Source organism: Rhinopithecus roxellana, chromosome 18, assembly GCF_007565055.1.
Source record: "Rhinopithecus roxellana isolate Shanxi Qingling chromosome 18, ASM756505v1, whole genome shotgun sequence".
Classification (NCBI taxonomy): Eukaryota; Metazoa; Chordata; class Mammalia; order Primates; family Cercopithecidae; genus Rhinopithecus; species Rhinopithecus roxellana.
Genome location: NC_044566.1, coordinates 89,994,191 through 90,017,331, shown reverse-complemented (window position 1 = coordinate 90,017,331; position 23,141 = coordinate 89,994,191).

The following is a 23,141-nucleotide window of genomic DNA, read 5'->3' as shown; positions in this document are numbered from 1 at the left end:
GAGACAAAGAAGGCCATTACATAATGGTAAAGGGATCAATTCAACAAGAAGAGTTAACTATCCTAAATATATATGCACACAATACAGGAGCACCCAGATTCATAAAGCAAGTCCTTGGAAACTTACTAAGAGACTCAGACTTCCACACAATAATGGGAGACTTTAACACCCCACTGTCGACATTAGACAGATCAACAAGACAGAAAGTTAACAACGATATCCAGGACTTGAACTCAGTTCTGCACCAAGCAGACCTAATAGACATCTACAGTACTCTCCACCCCAAATCAACAGAATATACATTCTTCTCAGCACTGCATCACACTTATTCCAAAATCGAACACACAGTTGGAAGTGAAGCACCCCTCAGCAAATGTAAAAGAACAGAAAGTTTAACAAACTGTCCCTCAGACCACAGTGCAATCAAACTAGAACTCAGGATTAAGAAACTCACTCAAAACTGCTCAACTACATTGAAACTGAACAACCTGCTTCTGAATGACTACTGAGTACCTAACCAAATGAAGGCAGAAATAAAGTTGTTCTTTGAAACCAATGAGAACAAAGACACAACATACCAGAATCTCTGGGATACATTTAAAACAGTGTGTAGAGGGAAATTTATAGCACTAAATGCCCACAAGAGAAAGCAGGAGAGATCTAAAATTGGCACCCTAACATCACAATTAAAAGAACTAGAGAAGCAAGGCAAACACATTCAAAAGCTAGCAGAAGGCAAGAAATAACTAAGATCAGGGCAGAACTGAAGGAGACAGAGAAACAACTCCTTCAAAAAATCAATGAATCCAGGGGCTGGTTTTTTGAAAAGATCAACAAAATTGATAGCCCGCTATTAAGACTAATAAAGAAGAAAATACAGAAGAATCAAATAGATGTAATAAAAAATGATAAAGGGGATATCATCACCAATCCCACAGAAATACAAACTACAATCAGAGAATACTATCAACACCTATACGCAAATAAACTAGAAAATCTAGTAGAAATGGATAAATTTCTGGACACATACACCCTCCCAATATTAAACCAGGAAGAAGATGAATCTCTGAATAGACCAATAACAGGCTCTGAAATTGAGGCAATAATTAATAGCCTACCAACCAAAAAAGTCCAGGACCAGACAGATTCACAGCTGAATTCTACCAGAGGTACGAAGAGGAGCTGGTATCATTCCTTCTGAAACTATTTCAATCAATAGAAAAAGAGGGACTCCTCCCTAACTCATTTTATGAGGCCAGCATCATCCTGATACCAAAGCCTGGCAGAGACACAACAAAAAAAGAAAATTTAAGACCAAAATCCCTGATGAACATCGATGCAAGAATCCTCAATAAACTACTGGCAAACAGAATCCAGCAGCACATCAGAAAGCTTATCCACCATGATCGAGTTGATTTCATACCTGGGATGCAACGCTGATTCAACATACGCAAAGCAATAAATGCAATCCAGCATACAAACAGTATCAAACACAGAAACCACTTGATTATCTCAATAGATGCAGAAAAAGCCTTCAATAAAATTAAACAGCCCAGTCATGCTAAAAACTTTCAATAAATTCGGTATTGATGGGACATATCTCAAAATAGTAAGAGCTATGTATGGCAAACCCATGGCCAATATCATCCTGAATGGGCAAAAACTGGAAGCATTCCCTTTGAAAACTGGAACAAGACGGTGATGCCCTCTCTCTCAACTCCTATTCAACATAGTGTTGGAAGTTCTGGCCAGGGCAGTCAGGCAGGAGAAAGAGATAAAGGGTATTCAATTAGGAAAACAGGAAGTTAGATAGTCCCTGTTTGCAGATGACATGGTTGTATGTGTAGAAAACCCCATCATCTCAGCCCAAAGTCTCCTTAAGCAGATAAGCAACTTCAGCAATGTCTCAGGATACTAAATCAATATGTAAACATCACAAGCATTCCTCTACACCAATAACAGACAAACAGAGAGCCAAATCATGAGTGAACTCCCATTCACAATTGCTTCAAGGAGAACAAAATACCTAGGAATCCAACTTACAAGAGATGTGAAGGACCTCAAGGAGAATTACAAACCACTGTTCAACAAAATAAAAGAGGAGACAAACAAATGGAAGAACATTCCATGCTCATGGATAGGAAGAATCAATATCATGAAAATGGCCATACTGTCCAAGGTAATTTATAGATTCAATGCCATCCCCATCAAGCTACCAATGACTTTTTTCACAGAATTGGAGAAAACTACTTTAAAGTTCACAGGTAATCAAAAAAGAGCCTGCATTGCGAAGACAATTCTAAGCCAAAGAACAAAGCTGGAGGCACCACATTACCTGACTTCAAACTATACTACAAGGCCACAGTAACCAAAACAGCATGGTACCGGTACCAAAACAGAGATATAGACCAATAGAACCAGAACAGAGCCCTCAGAAATAATACCACATGTCTACAACCATCCGATCTCTGACAATCCTGACAAAACCAAGAAATGGGGAAAGGATATCCTATTTAATAAATGGTGCTGGGAAAACTGGCTGGCCATAAATAGAAACTTGAAACTGGATCCCTTCCTTACACTTTATGAAAAAATTAATTCAAGATGAATTGAAGACTTAAATGTTAGACCTAAAACCATAAAAACCCTAGAAGAAAACCTAGGCAATACCATTGAGGACATAGGTATGGTCAAGGACTTCGTGTCTAAAACACCAAAAGCAATGACAACAAAAGCCAAAATTGACAAACGGGATCTAATTAAACTGAAGAGCTTCTGCACAGCAAAAGAAACTACCATCAGAGTAAACAGGCAACCTACAGAATGGGAGAAAATTTTTATAATCTACCCATCTAACAAAGGGCTAATATCCAGAATCTATAAAGAAATTAAACAAATTTAGAAGAAAAAAGCAAACAACCCCATCAAAAAGTGGGCAAAGGATATGAACAAACACTTCTCAAAGGAAGACATTTATGCAGCCCACAGACACATGAAAAGATGCTCATTATCACTGGTTATCAGAGGAATGCAAATCAAAACCACAATGAGATACCATCTCACACCAGTTAGAATGGTGATCATTAAAAAGTCAGGAAACAACAGGTGCGGGAGAGGATGTGGAGAAAAAGGAACCCTTTTACACTGTCAGTGGGACTGTAAACTAGTTCAACCTTTGTGGAAGACAGTTTGGCGATTCCTCAAGGATCTAGAACTAGAAACACCATTTGACCCAGCAATCCCATTACTGGGTATATACCCAAAGGACTATAAATCATGCTGCTATAAAGACACATGCACATGTATGTTGATTGTGGCACTATCCACAATAGCAAAGACTTGGAACCAACCCAAAGGTCCATCGATGATAGACTGGATTAAGAAAATATGGCACATATACACCATGGAATATTATGCAACCATAAAAAAGGATGAGTTCACGTGCATTGTGGGGACATGGATGAGGTTGTTAACCATCATTCTCAGCAAACTATCACAAGGACAGAAAACCAAACACCACATGTTCTCACTCATAGGTGGGAAATGAACAATGAGAAAGCTTAGACACAGGGTGGGGAACATCACACAGTGGGGCCTGTCATGGGGTGAGGGAAGAGGGGAGGGATAGCAGTAGGAGCTATACCTAATGTAAATGATGAGTTAACGGGTGCAGCACACCAACATGGCACATATATACCTATGTAACAAACCTGCACGTTGTGCACATGTACCCTAGAACTTAAAGCATAATAAAATATATATATCCATATCTATATAATAAAAAAGAAAGAAAGAAAAAGATAGGACCTAATATTGAAAGACTGATTTACAAAACCTAGTGAATCCTGTCTGTGTTGATTCTTTTTGTCCTCTCTGGGCAGCATTCCTTCCTTCTGGGTATGGGGCAGGATCCTCTCTGTAATAGGGGTCTCATGACCTACAGTCATCCAAGGTAGGTGAAAACATAGCTTTATGACAAGTTTTTACACAAAAATGTAGGGGGAAAGTTAGAGTAATATGTTTAGTTTTTGTGGCTGACTTTAGGAAAGGGGTTCTGATTTATATTAACCCACCTTGGGGAAGACAGATTCTAGTTTCCATGGCTAGCCTCAGGGGAGAATGAAGGGCCAGAGACAGGAGGGCTGGAGAAGGTCAAAGAAAAACTTAGCTTCCTAAACCTTCCTTTTTGTGGTATTACTTCTGAACCTCAACAGCTTTAATTTAGATTTTTCTAATGAGTAATAATGTTGTGCAGCTTTTTATGTGTATATTGGACATCTTCTCTCAGTTCTTTTCAACTCATTTGCCTTGAGTTGGATTACCTTTTCATTATTGCACTGTTGAAATTCTTTCTTTATATATCCTGAATGCATATACTCTAAGTTTATGGTTTGTAGATTCATTTTATTAATGGTGTGTTTCATGAGCAGAAATTATTTGATAGAGGCAATTCTTTTTTTTAGGATTAATATGTTTGTCTTATGCATAAGAAATACCTTACCATGATTACGAAGATAGACTCTTGTTTTCCTCTAGGTTTTATGCTTAGGTGTGAGTCATTTCAAATTAATTTTTATTATAGAATAAAGCAAGAGTTGAGATTCTTTTTGGTTTTTATTTTTGAACATAAATATCCAGTTGTTGCAACAACATTTTTTCACACACATAGAGTGACTACACATGTGTGGGCTGAGGTTCTCTGTTCTGTTACATTGTTCCACGTGTTTATCTTTAGACTAATAGAGCACTATTGGTTTTAGTAGCTTCACAATAAGTCTTTGAATCAGAAGGCATAAATCCTCTAATTCTGCCTTTGTGTTTTTAAATGTCAAGATTGATTCCTTTGGATCCTTTGTATTTCTGTATCCATATTAGAATGAACACATCAATTTTGTCTTTAAAGGCCTCCTGGGATTTTGGCTATGGATGCACTGAATTTATACATCAATGCAGGGAGTAAGAATATTTAAAACTATTGAGCCTTGCAATCCATGAACATGATATATCTCTCCTGTCTTTGTACCTTATTTCATCTATGTTAGAAATATTTTGTATTTTTCAGAATGGAGATATTGAACATTCTTTAGGTATATTCTTAGTGATTTTAAGTTTTTGGTACTATAACAGTGTTATTTTAGTTTTATATACCAAATGTTTATTGATTAAATATTGAAATAAAATTAATTTTATGGTAATCTTGTATCTTAAAGATTTCCTACTTTTATTGTTATTCTGTATATACCAAATGGTTTTCCAATACATAACTGCAGGTTTTTTCTCTCTCTTCATTTATACTTTTTAAAAATTATTTTTCTTGTCTAATTGCATTTATTAGACTTTTTGGTACAATGTTGACTAGAAGAGATAAGAACCTAGCAAACATCCTTGTCTTCTATTGAAAGAGGCAGTTTCATGGGGGCAGCATTTTGAACCTCACTAGGCCACATATGAATGGGTCTTGGGCCTGGAATACTTTCTTATCAAGAGATAGAGACCCTACACTACCTATGCCTGGCTTATCCCTCAAGTATGAATATCTTTCCTGCTTCAGGCTCCATTTGTCCTCCTTTGTTCTGCTTAACTGTGTGCAACAATGGCCCTCAGTCATACCTCCAGGTTTCAGTATTCCAGACTCCATGTGGGAGAAGAAGGAGTCCTTTTATGTGGCATGGGAGGTGTGACTAAGCTAATTGCTCTGCATCAGCTGTGGTGGGACACTTAAGTCATGTGGGACCAATGCACACTATTGGAGCTGATTTTACTGTCTGTCCTCTATGTGAGTAAAAGCTTGTTCAATCCACAATGCACAAAACAACATCCAGTGTTGTGTTGTGTTTTTCTCAGTGACTTGAATACTGAGATGCAGTGGGCAGAAGTGTTTGAACTTACTGGGTGGCTGGCATTTCGGTCATCTTTGCTGGACTCTACGTAGTTGGAGTTTTCCCCAGGTGTTAGTATTGCTATACAAGGTTCTGCTTGATGTCTTCTTTTTTATTTAAGGAGGAAATATTCAATGCTTGCTATTAACTCTGATGTTAGCTGTAGATTTTTTAAAATAGATTTTTTTTTCAGATTGAGAAACTTCCCTTTGAAACCTAGAGGTTAAAGTTGTTTCTTTTATTTTTATCATAAATGTTGATTTTTTTCATTTTTTCTCTACATGTATTTTTTCATAGTTATATGTCATAAATTATAACAATTAATATTAAAATGTTAAATCAATCTTGCATTCCTTGATTAACCCCACTCTGCAATTAATCCAACTTGGTCATTATATATTACCTTTTTACGTACGGTTAGATCAATTTGCTAATATTTTGCATCTATGTTCATGAAGGTCACTTTTGTCTAATATTTTGCACCTATGTTCATGACGGCCACTTTTGTCTGATTTTTTTACATATACCGTAATGTTTTGTTAGATTTTTGTATCAGGGTTATACTGTCCTCATCAATTGAGTTGGAAAGTATTGCTTCTTCTCTATCTTTGGAAGAAACTTCCTTATGATTTGTATTACTTCTCCCAGAAATAAATGATGGAATTCACTTATTAAGGCATCTGATTCCTGAATATATTTGTGTGTGTGGGTGGGTGGAGGTGTTTGATTATTTCTTCATTTTTAATATATGTAATATTTAGGGTATTTATTTCTGCTTATATTAATTTTGGCAAATGTTTTTCTCAAGATGTTTCTCTATTACATCAGAGCTGTCAAATTTATTGGCATAATTTTTCCTTGAAATTTCTTTCCATCTGTGGAATTTATACTCATGTCTTTTATTTCATTCTTGATATTAGTAGTGTTTGTTTTCTTACTCTCATTTTTTGTTTTTAATACATGTACTGGACATTTATGAGAACAATTCATTTTGTTAAAAAGACCGACTTTTGACAAATTGATATTTTAAAGTTACTATCTAGTTCTTATGCCACTGATTTCCACTTGCATTTTTATAATTTTTAATTTCTACTCACTTTAAATTTTTTTATTTTTTAAATAAAATTTTTAATTTATTTTAAATTAATTTGTTCTCTTTTTCAAGTTTCTTAAGGAGGAATAGTAAGATCACTGATCTTACAGTTTTTTTAAATGTAGACATTTGTAGCTATAAATTTCCCTCTATGGACTGCACTGGCTACATCTTAAATTTTATATTGTGTGCTATTAACATTCAATTTAAATAACATACTTAATAATTTTTATTTGACTTATGTATTATTTACAGCTATGTTGTTAAATTTCCAAACTTTTGGAAATTTTCTAGATATTTTACTGCTATTAATTTCTAATACAATTCTGTATGGTCACAGAACACATTTTTTAGGACTTGAATTCTTCTAAGTTTGTTTAGATTTGTTTACTTATCAACATACAATCTGTCTTGGAGAATGTTTTGTGTGCATGATTGGGAAAGGAATGCTTATTCTGCTCTGGTTGGGTTCAGTGTTCTATAAAAGTCAGTTTGGTCAAGGTGATAGTGATAGACAATGTTATACAATACAACTGCCTCAATAAAACATCATTTTTATCTAGATACATAGATTCACTCTCCCCTACTACAAAGAGTGAGGCAATGAAGAATGGATCATGAATAATTAACTCACATTCAAACATATGAGGCTTGCATAAGAGATTTGGCAGACCAACTAATCTTAGAACTTATAATTTCTCAATACTGAGGAATCATACCGACCTCAAAATCAAATAAAACATGATACGTGATTATTTCTATTAGGAAAATGAAATCATATTATAACCTAGATTTAAGATTTATTAACTAGATTTAAGAAATAATGTGAAACTTACTATGTCAAATGTAAAAGTTTGAAAAAGAAATGACTAAATTACGGTTTGACTAAATTTAACAACAACAAAAAAAACTTTAAAATTGTAGAAACATGCTAAATTACTGTTTGCCTAACCAATATCTGTCCAAATCGCCCACATTTAAAAATGTTGAGTGAACAATTTGGGAACTTAAAGTCAGTAAGATGTTAAAATTTTAGTAAATAAAATTTAAGTGTGTTTAAATTATTTCTCTCTTGAAATAAGTAATTCAACTAAAACAAAAACTCACACTGACATCAACGTATGTACAAACAAGTCCTCCCATTCCTATCACCCCAGGGGTATTTCCACAATGTGTAGGTCTCACAGGTAATTTCTAATGAATTCTTTGTACTATAGATCTCATTTAATTAATCTTTAAGTTTATACTTGTAATTTAGTAGGCCAAATACTTTTCAAAGGTAAAGCACAGAATATTTGACCATTGTCATATGAATAGACCAATCTATAAATTAAGAGTAACCTCTACATGTTTTACTCAAGGGCTATCTAAGCACAAATAAATAACAAATTTACAAATGCCATGTCTATTTTCTATTCTTATTTTGCAGGGATTGCTTGTCAATGAGATTTGTTAAACATTTTCTATTACAGAATTGTAAGCCTCTGTTTCTGGAATGTTTTGTAAAAGAGAAAATGAGATAGTCAAATTTTCCAAATAGCGAGGAGTTAATATTTTAATCACTAGTGTTTGTCCTTGTGCTTTAAAAAGGACACAGTTTTAAAATATGCAACTTTTCCCCTGGCTCTAAAACAGAACACCTGAGCATAATTTAAACCTCATTTTATTGTCAAGGTGATCACTACAGTCCTCAACGTTTGGCCATTGCTGTAAGTATTATGCAGAACTGATGTCAATTATGTTGCATGCTATCCAAAAGAGATTCTGATTGCATCAGCTGTCCTTAGAAAACAACTCTGATAACAGTCTGTCCTTGGGTCACTTGCTACTAATTATATAATTGATTACTCAATGAACATAACACTCAAAAAGCAACTACAGAGTGTCAATTACTGGTCAGTGTCTTAGGGCTTCATAGATCTTTACATTAATCTTTGACCTCAAGAAGCTTGCTTTCTATTAGAGCAGAATGAAAAGCTTGTATTGGCCAACTCTGTCCAGCCAAGCTCAGCAATTCCACAAGATGGACTATTATACTCCTATTACCCATGAGAAAACTGGGGCTATGAAATGTGGAATAATTTGACTTATATCAAATCATAGTGAATGGAAAAGCCATTTTAAACTCAGTCTTCTCTGATTTTTAAACTTGAGTTCTTCCTGACTTTAGTACTCCTTGCACTGTAAAGGGTAGCTTTTTTGACATACAGGGAAGGGAGAGAAAGACAAATTCTGTCTTATTTGTGAGTATGGCTACTTATTTCCACATTTAACCTTCTGAGGCAGCCAGTGCTGCCACCACTGCTGTGATAATTGCCGGTTTCATCAAATCCTACATCCCCAGAATTGGAGAGATTTTTACAAGATGCCTCATCTAGCCTATTTTCTATATGGTCAAGGCACTCAAGCCTAGAGAACCTGAGGCCGTACAGGCAAATCAGTGTTGGCTGAGCCAGAAACTAAACCTGTTCTCCAGACTCCCAGGAACACACCCCTTTCATTACACTATGCCATCCTTCCTTGGACATATTTGCTATGCTCTTCCCTTCCTAGTTCTGTAATATGTCTCAGTTTTCATTCAAGTAATACAGGCTTTCACACAGAAGCCAACAGTCTGTTAGATTTCTGCGCTTTTTCTTATGAGGGAAAAAATCCCAAAGTAAACATAATTGCATAGTTTTAATCCATATTTACATGTTATTGGATGTTTCCACATAAAGTTTCTGGTTAACAGAAGTCAGTGTTTTCTCTATGATTGGATTAGTTTGCACACCTGAACTGGGTATCATTAGATCCTACAAAGCTAAAATTATGTAGGTCTAGGCTTCTGGGACAATATGGACTGTTTTTAGATCAGTTGTAATTTTTAGCACTGCCCCTACTTGGCTTACCATAACAACTGCCTGTAGCATGTGTTAAGATTTTGTAAAATTTGAAATAATTTTTGTTTTTTATTATGAAATTGGCTCTGCAAAACTATGGTGAAGATTTTTTAAAAGTAACTATCTCTAAGTATTTTTATTGGTTTTCAATTTTACTAACATCTCAACCAGAACTGCAACTAAAAGAGACGACTACTTTTGTATAAATTATGAGAAAAAAAGATGATATTTTTAACACTGAAAATTTTAAAAAAGAAGAAGCCTCTTTCTCCAGGTTGATAAGCTCCAGGCCCAATCATGGGGCAGGTGGTGACTTGTCCATGGGCTCAGGTTAAATTTGAGCCCCTAATCCTCCCTTCAATCAAGTGCCTCCCTTTGCAACAACATAGTGGAGGTGTATTCTCAACCATGTGGTTTAATCAGAGAACCCTTTGGTAATTACTTGAGACATATGCAATATCTAAGTGATGATTTTATGTACAGGAAATACATGGAGGTGACTATCAAGACAGAGAGCATGACAACCACACCCGAAGACTCTCTTGAGAGACCAGGTTTTGTGCAGTTTGTGCCCTACTTTGGTCATCAATCAGTAAGGGTGTTGGTGATTCGTACAGTGCATTTTCAGATATGTATGGCACTGACTACCTCTGTTGTCACACTTAATATGTCATTTTAAAATCACATTTTCCGAGATGATGCTTTCACTGTCACTATTTTGGAAGAGTGTTGAGAAACCACCATATCTGATTCTCAGATGGATTTGTGATGTTCGTCACATAGAAAATAAATCAGTCACAATTCCATTGTATTTTCTAGAGCATTTTCAGAAGACTATATTTAATGATTAGTCAACGTTTTCTAAATACTTCAGTAGAAATGATGGTTATGTTTGTCAATTCGGTTTCAATACTATCTGCTAAAAATAAATAAGTAATTTAGTCTACCTGATATAGTTTCTAAAAGATTACTTTAAATAAGTATTACATTTTTCATTAAAATTCTTGAAGTTATATATTATATAAAAACAAACAAAGAAACATTCAAAAGAATAGAAGCTAACATTATTCATTCTTTCATTCCCAGAAAGAATGAATCTATGAAACTGTGGGAGAGTAATCTCTTTTATTGTTATGTTAGTGTAAAATATTTGCATCTTTGATGTTCTTAATAACATTACATATGTACACTTTTAAAGATTGCCTTTTTGCGTTTTAACATGGTCTAGCGGCATCTACCACCGCCGTACTGTCAGTGGAACTGTATGGCCTAATGAATTGCCCCTGTGTTGGAGTGCTACAGGACTTTTCCTGTATTTAAAGGAGAAATGTATTGCTGAAAACTGAACTAAGATTTTTGTAAACCTGGGAACTAGTTTAAGATCTTCCATTTACCAGCCAATTAACCTTTGAAAATTCACAATATTTATGAAGGTCGTATTTCCATCTATAAAATGGGGCAAGAAATACTTGCCCGGCTTCCCTCCTATAATCCAGTTGTTAGAAGAAAATGACGGTAATATACGAAAGTATTTTAAACCTGTGAAGCTTTACACAGAACTTAAATGTAATTATTTAATGTCTGTTAGGTTGTACTTTGAAAAATGGTTTGATTTTTGCTTATTGATGTAATGTATCATACATCAAATATGGTCAGCCAAAATGTCTTTCTGAATATCATCTTTCAACTAATCCACTTTTATCATCATGTTAGCCCAATAAATTATGCACTCACGATTTCTAGTGCATTGATTCCAAGTACTTCATATAGTCCTTCAAGAATATTGAAAATTATGCTTCTGGCAGGTGATAAAAGTGACCACTTGTGGAGGGCTGATTGCAGCTCCCCCAAAGTACCAGGCAGTGATTTGGGCCTGTTTTATTCACTGATGTATCTCAAGTACCTAGAAGAGTAACTAGCTCATACAAACTCTCAATAAATACTCGGTGAATAAATGAAAGAATTTCTCCTCCATAATACTTAAACGACCTGAGTACAAGTGGAAAAAAAGTAGTAGTCCATGCACTGCATATTTTTTACACTATTTGGAGTCATTAGGTTGTTCTCTACTTTTCCTCTCACCACAAGCAGTTTTCTGCTGTATTTCCAGGGAAACATCAGAAGAGTTAGCTCTTTGAAAAAACTCGTCCATACACAGATAGTGTTCATACTTCAAGATTTAAAAAGCATACAGTGCAAACCAACAGAATACACTGACAGTAGATTCCCTATAATGCCTTTTCCATCTTTAGGAGCTTTTGCTTGTTTTTTATTAATAGACATTATGTGTTCATAGTGAAAAATTCAAATAATATAAGCAAGAAAATTCAAATAATACAGTTAATAGGGAATGTATCTCCCTTCAATGCCTTCTTTCAGTATTTTCAATCTTTTCTCAGAAATATCCAGCTACTAGTGGCCTATTATAATTTCAGATATATCTCTGAATATCTAAGTGGTTTTGTAATATATACACTCTGTGGCAACTTGCTTTTTTTTCCAATACAAATTGGATGTCATGGATATCTGTTTATACAGATCTGTTTTATTTCTTCAATACCCATAATAATATAACTAAACATAGCCTGGGAATAAATAATGTATTTAGCAAATGATCTCTTGGTGATTTATGTTGTTTTTAATCTTTTATTACCACAAAGAATATCGATATAAATATCCTTATTCAAATGTCTTTGTGCTAAAGTGTAAAAATATCTGTTGGATACAATCTTCAAAATGAAATAACTATCATATGTTACATGTAACTAGTATTTGGCTATTTATAAACACATTTCCTTGTAAGTCAGCTTTTATTATGTCAGTCCATGTACTCCACGCCATCATCAACACAGTGTATAATCAAACCTTCGCACTTTGCAATTGTGTTAGTTTAAAAATAATGTCTCATATTTTAAATCATGAATAAATTTTAATAGTTGGAGTTTTATACAATGTATTTCATTTTTTCAAGTCTTTTGTACTTATTTTTACATGTTCTATCTTTTCATATTCTTTGTCCATTTTTCTATAGGAATTTTCACAGATTTTCATTGATTTGTAATTGGTCATTATAAAAGATTGAGAATTAAAATTTTCTCTATCCAATGTCCCAATGTTTTTATTGCATTTGTTATTGACTTTTTGGTTGTATAATAATAATTTTTCAGGCAAAATTTAAAAATATTGTGTAGTCCAATTAGTCTGCACTTATTTTAATTTTGCACTATACTTAGAAAATATTTGCTGCCTCCAATATTGTGAAACACATTATTCAAATTTAATTGTAATGCTCTTATAAATTCATTTTTTTCTGCTTTTTGTTTGTTTGTTTGTTTTGTTTTAACCCTGAGTTTATTTTGTTTTCAGGGGTGAAACAGAATTTGAAATTTATTTTTATGTTTTATTTTTTCCTGATAGAAAGTTTTCTCAATTCTATATTTTTGCTTATTTGTTTGTTTTGTTTTGTTTTTGAGACAGGGTCTCCCTCTGTCACCCATGCTGATCTCAGCAAACTGGAACCTCTGCCTCCTGAGCTCACAATAGCTGGGACTACAGCTGTGTGCCACCACACCTGGCTAATTTTTGTATTTTTTGTTAGACAGGGTTTCACTATGTTGCCCAGGCTGGTCTCCAACTCCTGGGCTCAAGTGATCTGTCCACCTCCACCTCCCAAAGTGCTGGGATTATGATAGGTGTGAGTCACTCAATTCTATTCATTCTAAAAGGATTTCTTCAGGAAATGTAATATAATTTTTTATACACTAAATTGCTAGTTGGGCATCTGTTTCTGGGTTGTTATGCTATTTCCTTCATTTCTCAGTATATTTAAATGCAAGTATCCTGTTGTCTTTGTTTCTACACCTATAAACATTATATCTTATAGGGCTATATCTTACCCATTATTCTCCTTTTGAAGAATTTCTGACCATTCCTGACAGATTTTTATCAAGTAAATCCTATGATTAGCTTTTTTGTCTGCAAACAAAAATATTTTTGGTGTTTTTAATTGCTGCTGCAACTACATTTAGTATTACTTTATGGAAAACTGATACCTTTATATTAGAGAGTGAAGAGAAATGCATGCTTTTCTAGTCAAGCATTCTTTTAAGTCTTTCATTGCATTTTTATTTAGATCCTGTACTTTTTTTTAAAGATTTTGCCTAGGCCATTGATCTTACTTTGCTACTATTGAATGACTTCTTTACTTCCATTATGTTTTCTATAGTTGTTTTGATGCAGGAACTATATATATATATATATATATATATATATATAGCCTATGTTTCATATATTAGCTCCCTCTCTGCCTTCTTTTTGCCATCTGAAACATTTTTAATTATATTTACATTGTTGTGAAGCAGATATCTAAAATCTTTTCACCTTGCAAATGTGAAACTCTATAATTATTAAACTCTATAATCATTAAACAATCTTCTTTGCCCCTTCCCCCAACCCCTAGAAACCACTATTCTACTTTGTTTTTCTATAAATTTGGCTGCTTCCGATACTTTGTATAACTGGAATCATCCATATTTGTGTTTGTGTGGCTGACTAACTTTATTTAGCATAAGTTCTTAAGATTCATTCATGTTATAGCATGTGACATTATTTCCTTACTTTTTAAGGTGGAATAGTATTTCATTGTATGTATATACTAAATTTTGTTTAACCATTCATCTGTCTACAAATATTTGAGTTACTTCTACATCTTGGCTATAGCGAATAATGCTTTTATGAACATAGGTATTCAAATATCTCTCGAGACCCTGCTTTCACTTCTTTTTGATACATACCTAGCAGTGGCATTACTAGATCATATGGTAATTCTATTTTTAGTTTTTTAAAGAACGTTCATAATTTTTCCCACAATGATTGCGACACTTTACAATCTCATCAACAATGCACAAAAATTCCAATTTCTACCCATCTTCGACAAAACTTGTGAGAAAAGAGTTTCTATATTTATTTGCCTATTTGTTTACAGTAGCCATCCTAATGGCTGGGAGGTGATATTGTGGGTTTGATTTGCAATACTTTGATGAATAGTGATGTTGAGCATTTTTTTTTCATATGCTTGTTGACCATTTTCATATCATTTTTGAAGAAATGTCTATTCAAGTCATTTGCTCATTTTAAAATTATTTGATTTTTTGTTTGTTTTTGTGTTATGAGGTCTTCATATGTTCTGAATACTAACCTCTTATCAGAAAAATGATTTGAGAATATTTTCTTGCATTCTGTAGGCTGCCCTTCCACTTTGTTGATTGTGTCCTTTGATGCACAAATGATTCTAAGTTTGGTGTAGCTCAATTTGTCTATTTATTTTTGTTATTGGCTGTGCTTTTGGTCTCATACTGAAGAAACCATTGCCCAGACTAATGTCCTGAAGATTTTTTCCTGTGTTCTCTTCCAGGAAATTTATAGTTTTAGGACTTAAGTTTAGATCTTCCACACACCTTGAGTTAATTTTTGTATATAGTTTAAGACAAGGACAAAATTCATTTTTTTCTATATTAATATCCAGCTTCCCTGACACAATTTGTTGAAGAGAGTGTTCTTTCTTCATTGAGGCTCCTTGGCACTGTTTTTGAAGACGTTTGACTGTACATGCAAGGGCTTATTTCTGAGCTATTTCATTCCATTGGTTAATATGTCCATTTTAATGACAGCACAACACTCGTTTAGTTACTCTAGCTTTGTTATATATTTTAAAATCGGAAAGTAAGTTCTTCAACTTTTTTTCCCCTCAAAATTGTTTTGTCCATTGAGGTCTCTTTCAAATTTTATTTGAATTTTAGGACGAGTTTCTTTGATTTCTAAAAAAAAAAAAAAAAATGCTACTGAAAGTTTGAAAGGTATTATATTTAATCTGTAGATCACTTTATGTAGGATGGATATTGTTAACAATATTATCTTCTACAATGAATATGAGATGTCTCTTCATTTGTTTGTATGTTTTTAAATTTCTTTCAACAATGTTTTAAAATATTTTGTGTAGAAGACTTTAATCTTCTTGACAGTTTATTTTTAAGTCATTTATTTTTTAGGCAATTATAAATAGAATTATTTTTTAAATTTTCTTTTTGGATTGTTTATTATTACTGTACAGAAATTGAATCTATTTTGGTGTATCAATGGTAGAGTGTGCAACTTTGTGAGATTTGTTTTTCATTTGTAACTTTTTCTGTGGAATCTTTAATGCATTCTAAGATCATGTCATGTGAATACAGAGAAAAGTTACTTCATTCTTTCTTTTTAATATCTTTATTTCTTTTCCTTTACTAATTACTCTGGCTAGGTCTTCTAGTACTATGTTGAATAGAAGTTGCAAAAACAGGTATCCTTGTGTTTTTCCTAATTTTAGAGAAGAGGCAATGAGTTTTTCACCACTTAGTAGGATGTTAGCTGTAAGCTTTACATAAATGCTTTTATTATGTTGAGGTAGTTGTACCTATTTTTTTCCTCAACCACCTAATTAAAATTAATTTATATTACATAATAAGATGTTTGTTTACTTGTATTTTAAGTTATAGTTTCATTATTTCAAATATTCATACTTTTGCTTTTCTTCTCCAGCCTAAATGTGTAAAATTATCCCTCACAACAAATATTATATATTTATGATATTGAAACTCCTTTAGTTGTTCTTGCCTTACCAAGTGAAGCTTCTAAGTTTTCTCTATTATACATGATGCTGACTTTTGCCTTTGTGCATATCTATATTATATGTACATCTCTATCTACATACACATATATACATGTTTTATGACTGTGTACATATGTATATATCTGTGTGTGTGTGTGTGTGTATTCCAATAGGATCTAGTGTGAATTCATGAGGCAATTTATTGTGTGTAAACATGCATATATATGAATACATATATATATATATTTTTTAACTTTATTTCTTCTGTGATACATCAGTATCTCTTTTCTTTCAGAATGAGAAGCTTGGTTCTCTAGAACACAGATCACAATAAAATTAAAATAATCCATAACTATAATTTGCTTTATTGCTTATTGCATAAAAATGTTTTCAGGGTAACAATGTTGATACTACTACTATTTTTTACAGTTATTGAAAATAAATAGAAATTATTATTTGACTATGCAAATGATTGTAAATGTTTGCTCCGGGTTTGAGATTTTGTTGTTGAGCTTAGTTTTTATGTGGGGGTTTGGGAAGCTGTAAAGAGTATACTGTCACCTTCATTGCCACTGACAGAATGCTATAATTTCTTTTGATCTTCTATAGCTTCTTGAATTCAAAGATTAGTATATTTCCTTGCTTTTCAACATACATATTTAAGAATCTAAAACTTCCTCCGTGTACTGCTTTAGCTGTATCATATTCCTTTTGATATTCAATAATTTTATAATTGCTATCTTCTAGATATCACATTGTTTAGGCCTGTTTTCTTTGATCCAAGTATCATGTATTTATACATTTTACTTACAAATTATAGGATGTTTTAAAACATTTATTTTCCACACATGGTGGTGTTTTATAGTTTTATTGCATTGTAATCAGATTATGTTTTCTGTAATATTTCTATCTCTGAGAAGATTGTATTTTTTCATATGTGTGGTATATTATGGTTAGTTGTTAAATATGTCACGTTTTAAATGTCACTATCGTCAGGGTACAGTGTTTGATGTAATTTGTTGGAGCTAGTTTACTGATTATGTTACTTAAGGGTATTTTGTTTTCTAGCAATATTGTACATAGGTGACTCAAAAAATCACTTTCTGTTCAATAAAAATAAGCAAATGTAAAATACAAAAATTAATGACCTAAAGCTGGTCCTAGTTTTAACCTGAGTTTATATTACTCCTGAGGTCTATACAACTTCAAATCAATATATTCTAACTTAATGACTTCAATATAATCCCACAGATTTAGTTATTTTGAAAATGAGCCCACAAGTAATATTACAAAACATACAATGCAGCATAATAACTTCATACAGTCTGGTAGGGAAAAACAGAATAATCAAATTAATAGGTATTTCATATGACTTCAAATGCAATCTATCAGCGAATGACTCTCCAAGTTATATCTCCAGCCTCTATATTTCTTCTGAACTTCAGACTCCTTCATATAATGTCCGCTTAACATCTCTTACTGGTTTCCTAATAGGCATGTCAAACTCAAGATGTCCAAATTGAACTCCTGGTCTTCAACTGATTTTACCACAAACACCTGATCTCAATTCTTCTGGTACTCTATTCTTGTAGTTTGCCAGTCCAGAAATCTTGGTGTTATAATTAATTTTGTCTTTCTAGTTCTATCCAATCTGTTAGGAATTCCTGCTGGTTCCACCTTCAAAAATATGTACAATTGATCCTTGAACAACATGGGTTTGAACTGTGAGGGTTCATATATACATTGATTTTAAAAAAATAAATGTAGTTGCCCCTCCATATGAGTGAGTTCCATATCCACAACCAAAGGCAAATGAAAAATATAGTATTTGCAGGTTACAAAACCAGTCTCTATGGGACATTTTGTGTACACAGTGTCTGAAGTGCAGACTTCAGGACTTGAGTAATTGTGGATTTTGGTATGGGGAAGGGACCTGGAGCCAATGCCCCACGTACACTGAGGGGAACTATAGCTAGTATACTTCTCATCAATGTCTCTGCTTCAATCCTCTTTTGAGATATAATATCTCTCTTGAATGACTTTGGTCATCTCCTAACTGGCCCCCTGCTTCTAACACCTTCATTTTCCCTTCACTTCTGCTTGGTCTGCTGTCTATAGAGAAGCCAAAGTGAAACATTTATAAACTAATAAGACCATATCATGCCCCAGATAAAACTCTATCACTAATTCTTTATTTTACTCAATGTAAAACTAATGGCTTTACAGTTTCTCAAGGGCCTGAGTGACCTGAGTCTCATACTATCTCTGAGTTCATTTCCTGTACTCTCTGTTACTTCACTCAAATCATACTGTCCCCCTCATTCTTCCTAGTGTAGGGCAGGAATATTTCTGCCTTAGGGTCTTCATATCAAATATTTTGTCTGGCTGAACATATTAATTTCCAGGTATCCACTTGGATATCTGCCTCTTGTTTCTTGCAAATGGCTCCTTCTTATTGAAGCCTATCCTGACTGCTCTACCTCCAGGCCACCAGTCCTCCCCCAGCATGTTCCATCCTCCTTACACTGTTTTAAATGTATCCATAGCATTTATTACATCCAAGAATACCATGTAATTTACAGATTTGTTATGATTGCTTTCTGATTTCCACACCAGAATAAAAGCTCCATGAAGATAGAGTTGTACTTGTTTTGTTCACTACAATAACCCCTGCATCTGGAATAATCCTTAATACATAGTAGTTTCTTGATAAATATTTTCTTTTCTAAATGAATGAATCATTTCATTAAATGTATAACTCTATGAGATAGGTGTTGTTTGTATTTTACACAGGATGTCAATGAGATTCAGATGTGTACAGATAACATGGTTAATAAAAGACCTGGCTCTTAGATCCAGGTTTTATTGACCCTTTGTCCTGTGCTTTTATTTTTATACCGTATGCTTTTCACTGTGCTTGCCCTCTATGATTCTTGAAGGAAAGCAAGAAAGTATACTGAGTTGCCTGGGCCTCAGTCAGTAAATCTTGTTGACTTTTCGTGGTGTGCTCAGCCAAACACTAAGAAAAAGTAAAATTCATTGATTCCTCTCTCCATTTTACTTACAATAAAGCTTTCCAGGGTAAAGTGAAAGTGGCATTTTGGGAAGAAATTTTAAAAAATGGGGAGAAGGAGTGGATGGTGGTGAGAAAATCTGAGGCTTTTTCTGTCTAAAATAAAAGAACATATCTCTTCAGTGGTAGAGTAAAATGAAAAGAATTGTAGGCCCAAATCTGCTTCTAATTAAGCATGTGACATTTAATACACTGCTTGACTTGTTTTCTCATTTAAAATATGAGAACATTAGAGTGAATAATGCTTAAATGTTTTTCATATTTAACATTGTTCAAAATCTATTGGCTGATGTAATCATCTAGGAGATGATTTGGCAAGCTGGTTTATAAAACAAGATTATAATCTCCATTTATGACTCTTTATTTCCTACTGGGCCAAAATCGAAGAAGGAAAGCACTTCAAAGCTTCTTTTTTCTGCTTTTTTGATACTCATTTTGGTTTTGAAATGATAAATATGACATGAATTTGAAAAATAAGACATGAGTTCCAAATGCATTTCTGTTTAATTTCATATTCTTCAGAGTTTTTTCCTAATTTTGCCAGTGAGTTGAAACTATTAACTAAAATAAAGGCATTGTCATACTAAAATGCACATATCTTGGTTGTTAAAAAGAGCAATTAGAAAATAGATGTTTGGTTGATATGGAGAAAGTAGGTACCAATATTCTATACTAATATGCTGTGGTAACATCCTTGATGTTATAATAGCATAACATCATGTTATTTGGGGTTGTGATGAGGCATTTTCCTTCTGTTAAGCAGGTGCAGTCACCACCACTCTTGCCAAATCATCTTGGTGCACAGAAATTGAAATACCACGTTAACTGCACACACATTTGCTTTGTTCAGGGGATGTACTTGTCACCAGTCAAGCTTGGCATCTACAGAGTGCAGGCAGAGAAATGTGGGCTTGCCACAACTCTCTATCTAGTTTCTTAAAACCCTGATTCAGTGTTACCCAAGAGGCTATGAAACATGAGCAACAAGAAAGATCACTAATAATGAAGTCCTGGCAGGCAGCCAATCTTCCTGTAGTGAAGCCCTGCTCACTTTAATGTAGTTCCAAGGGGCTGGATACATGTAGATGATGAATGACAGCAGGATGCTGAAACAGCTGCTAGGTGATCAGCTGAAGTGGCCCAAATGAATGTGGGCAGGGAAGGAGGAGTGTAGATGTTAGAACATTTGCTAAAGGACTGTGAAACAACACTTAGAGCATCATGATACTACCTAGCTGTAGACTGGTACAGCACAAAAGCATCAGAGAATCCATCTTGGCCTATAATTTTCACGTAAAATAATTTTTTTGGCCAAATAATATTAGAAAGCCAAACAGAAAGCATCCCATAAAAATTATTTCCTAGAATGCCACATTGACTCTTATTTTGATGTGACAGCTCTTAAACAGTCAACAGATATCTACAGGTTTTGAGTTTTCCTCTAGAAAATCAGCAGGTTCCACATTTCCAGACTTCACAATATGTACCTTTAGCTTCATTTTTAGATCCTGTAAATCAGTATGAGAAAAGGTATAACATGAGCTAAGGCAAGGTAATAAAAAAATAAAATATCAACTAAGAAGTAAAAAACCTGCATTATTTTCCTAACAATTAAGTCCTCTCTTGGTGGGCTTTGCATATTTTTGGAGGCAAAATTAGTCTTAAGTTGGAACCAAGCACGGAAATTGTCTAAAAGAATCAACACTACGTTGGTAGAAAAATATGTGGAAGAGTGTTTACTATTTAGAGGAAATATCCTCTATCTGAATGCTTATTTATATAAAGACAGTTATCTTCAAATATAATAGGTCACAATCTATTCAATGGTTAAATGACCCATGCTAGACTCCATGTTTGAAGCTGACTACTTGATTTTTCCTTATATATTAATGTACAGTTTGCATCTGCCATTGGATTTGACTCAGTATGTATATTTTGATTTTGTCTTTAAAATCAAATATTTTAGTTACATCCCAAGCTCTGTGACCAACATTCTTTCATTTCTTTACATTTTTTCTTGCACATCTATGCACTCAACACATTGCAAGATATTGAGGGTAAAACAATAAATAAGATATATAATTTCTAAACTCCTAGAACTTGAATATTTATTGTTTAAAGTTTACTTTACTTGGCCTTGTTTAGAGATACCAGGTCACACAATTCATGACATCTACTCAAAAAGGCACACAACTTTACTGGAGATGAATAAATCACATGAAAAGAAAATAAAGAAAGTCAATAAATATAATTATTTAATGAGTCTTTCAGAGCAGGCAAACTTTTCTACAAAGGACCAGTCAGTGCTTTATACTTTCACCTCTGCCCTTGTAGAACAAAAGAAGTCAGAAACAATAAGTAAATTAATGGGTGTGGCTTTACTTCAAATCAAACTTTATTGACAAAAACAGGTGGTCGGATTGTTGTAACCCATGGGCTGTGGTTGGTTGACCCCTGTTTCAGAAAATAATTTCTGTAGTAGCTGGGGAAGGGATGGAAATCATAGCATAAGATCACAGAGAAGGTTCACTGGATCTCAAAGACAGGAAGAAAAAGTGGCTCACACCCATTTTACAGACCTTCAGCAAAATAACTAGAATATACTCTACAACTTCTTTTTTACAGCACATGAATTTATTCATCTCAACCCAAACTTTGCTACCCACATGAAGTTTAACATCCATCTTTTCTAGCCCAACTCTTTCTACATGAGACCTTATTTTTTCCGTTGGTTTTGAGCTTGATCCATAGAGAAGACTTATGCTCTGAATACTAGGTACTTTTTTAACAGTCGTAAACTGATTGCTTTAAGATTCAGGTCTCCGTTTGCATAGGCAGGCAAACACTGATTCCCATACTTGATGCTGGCTGAATATAAGAAGAAAAAGAATGATGTATGGGATGAGTAGTAGGATAAGAGTAGTAGAAATGAGCTGTAATGGGAAGACCTGAAAACTGGAAAATATCCTCAAAGTTGAAAGAGGCATAATGATAAAAAGTACAGTCATGCATTGCTTAATAACAGAATTGTGTTCCTTGGGCAATTTTGTCCTTGTGTGAACAACATACAGGGTACTTACACAAACCTAGATGGTATAGCTTACTGCACACATAGGCTATAGGATATAGGCTATTGCTTCTAGGCTACAAATCTGTATACCATGTTGCTATACTGAATACCATAGGCAATTGTAACGCTATGGAAAGTATTTCTGTATCTAAACACATCTAAGTATAGAAAATGTATAGTAAAAATATGGTATAAAAGATAAAAAATGATACAACTGCATAGGACACTTACCATAAGTGGAGCTTGCAGGACAGGAAGTTGCTTTGGATGAGTCTCCGAGTGAATAGTGAGTGAATGTGAAGGCCTAGGATGCTACTGTACACTCTGTAGGCTTTATAAACACTGTACATTTAGGCTCCACTAATTCATAATTTTTTTCTTTCTTCAATAATAAATTACCCTTAGCTTATAACATTTTCCTTTATAAAACTATTTTTTAACTTTTTGACTCTTTTATAACAACACTTTGATTAAAATACCAACACCTTGTACAGCTGT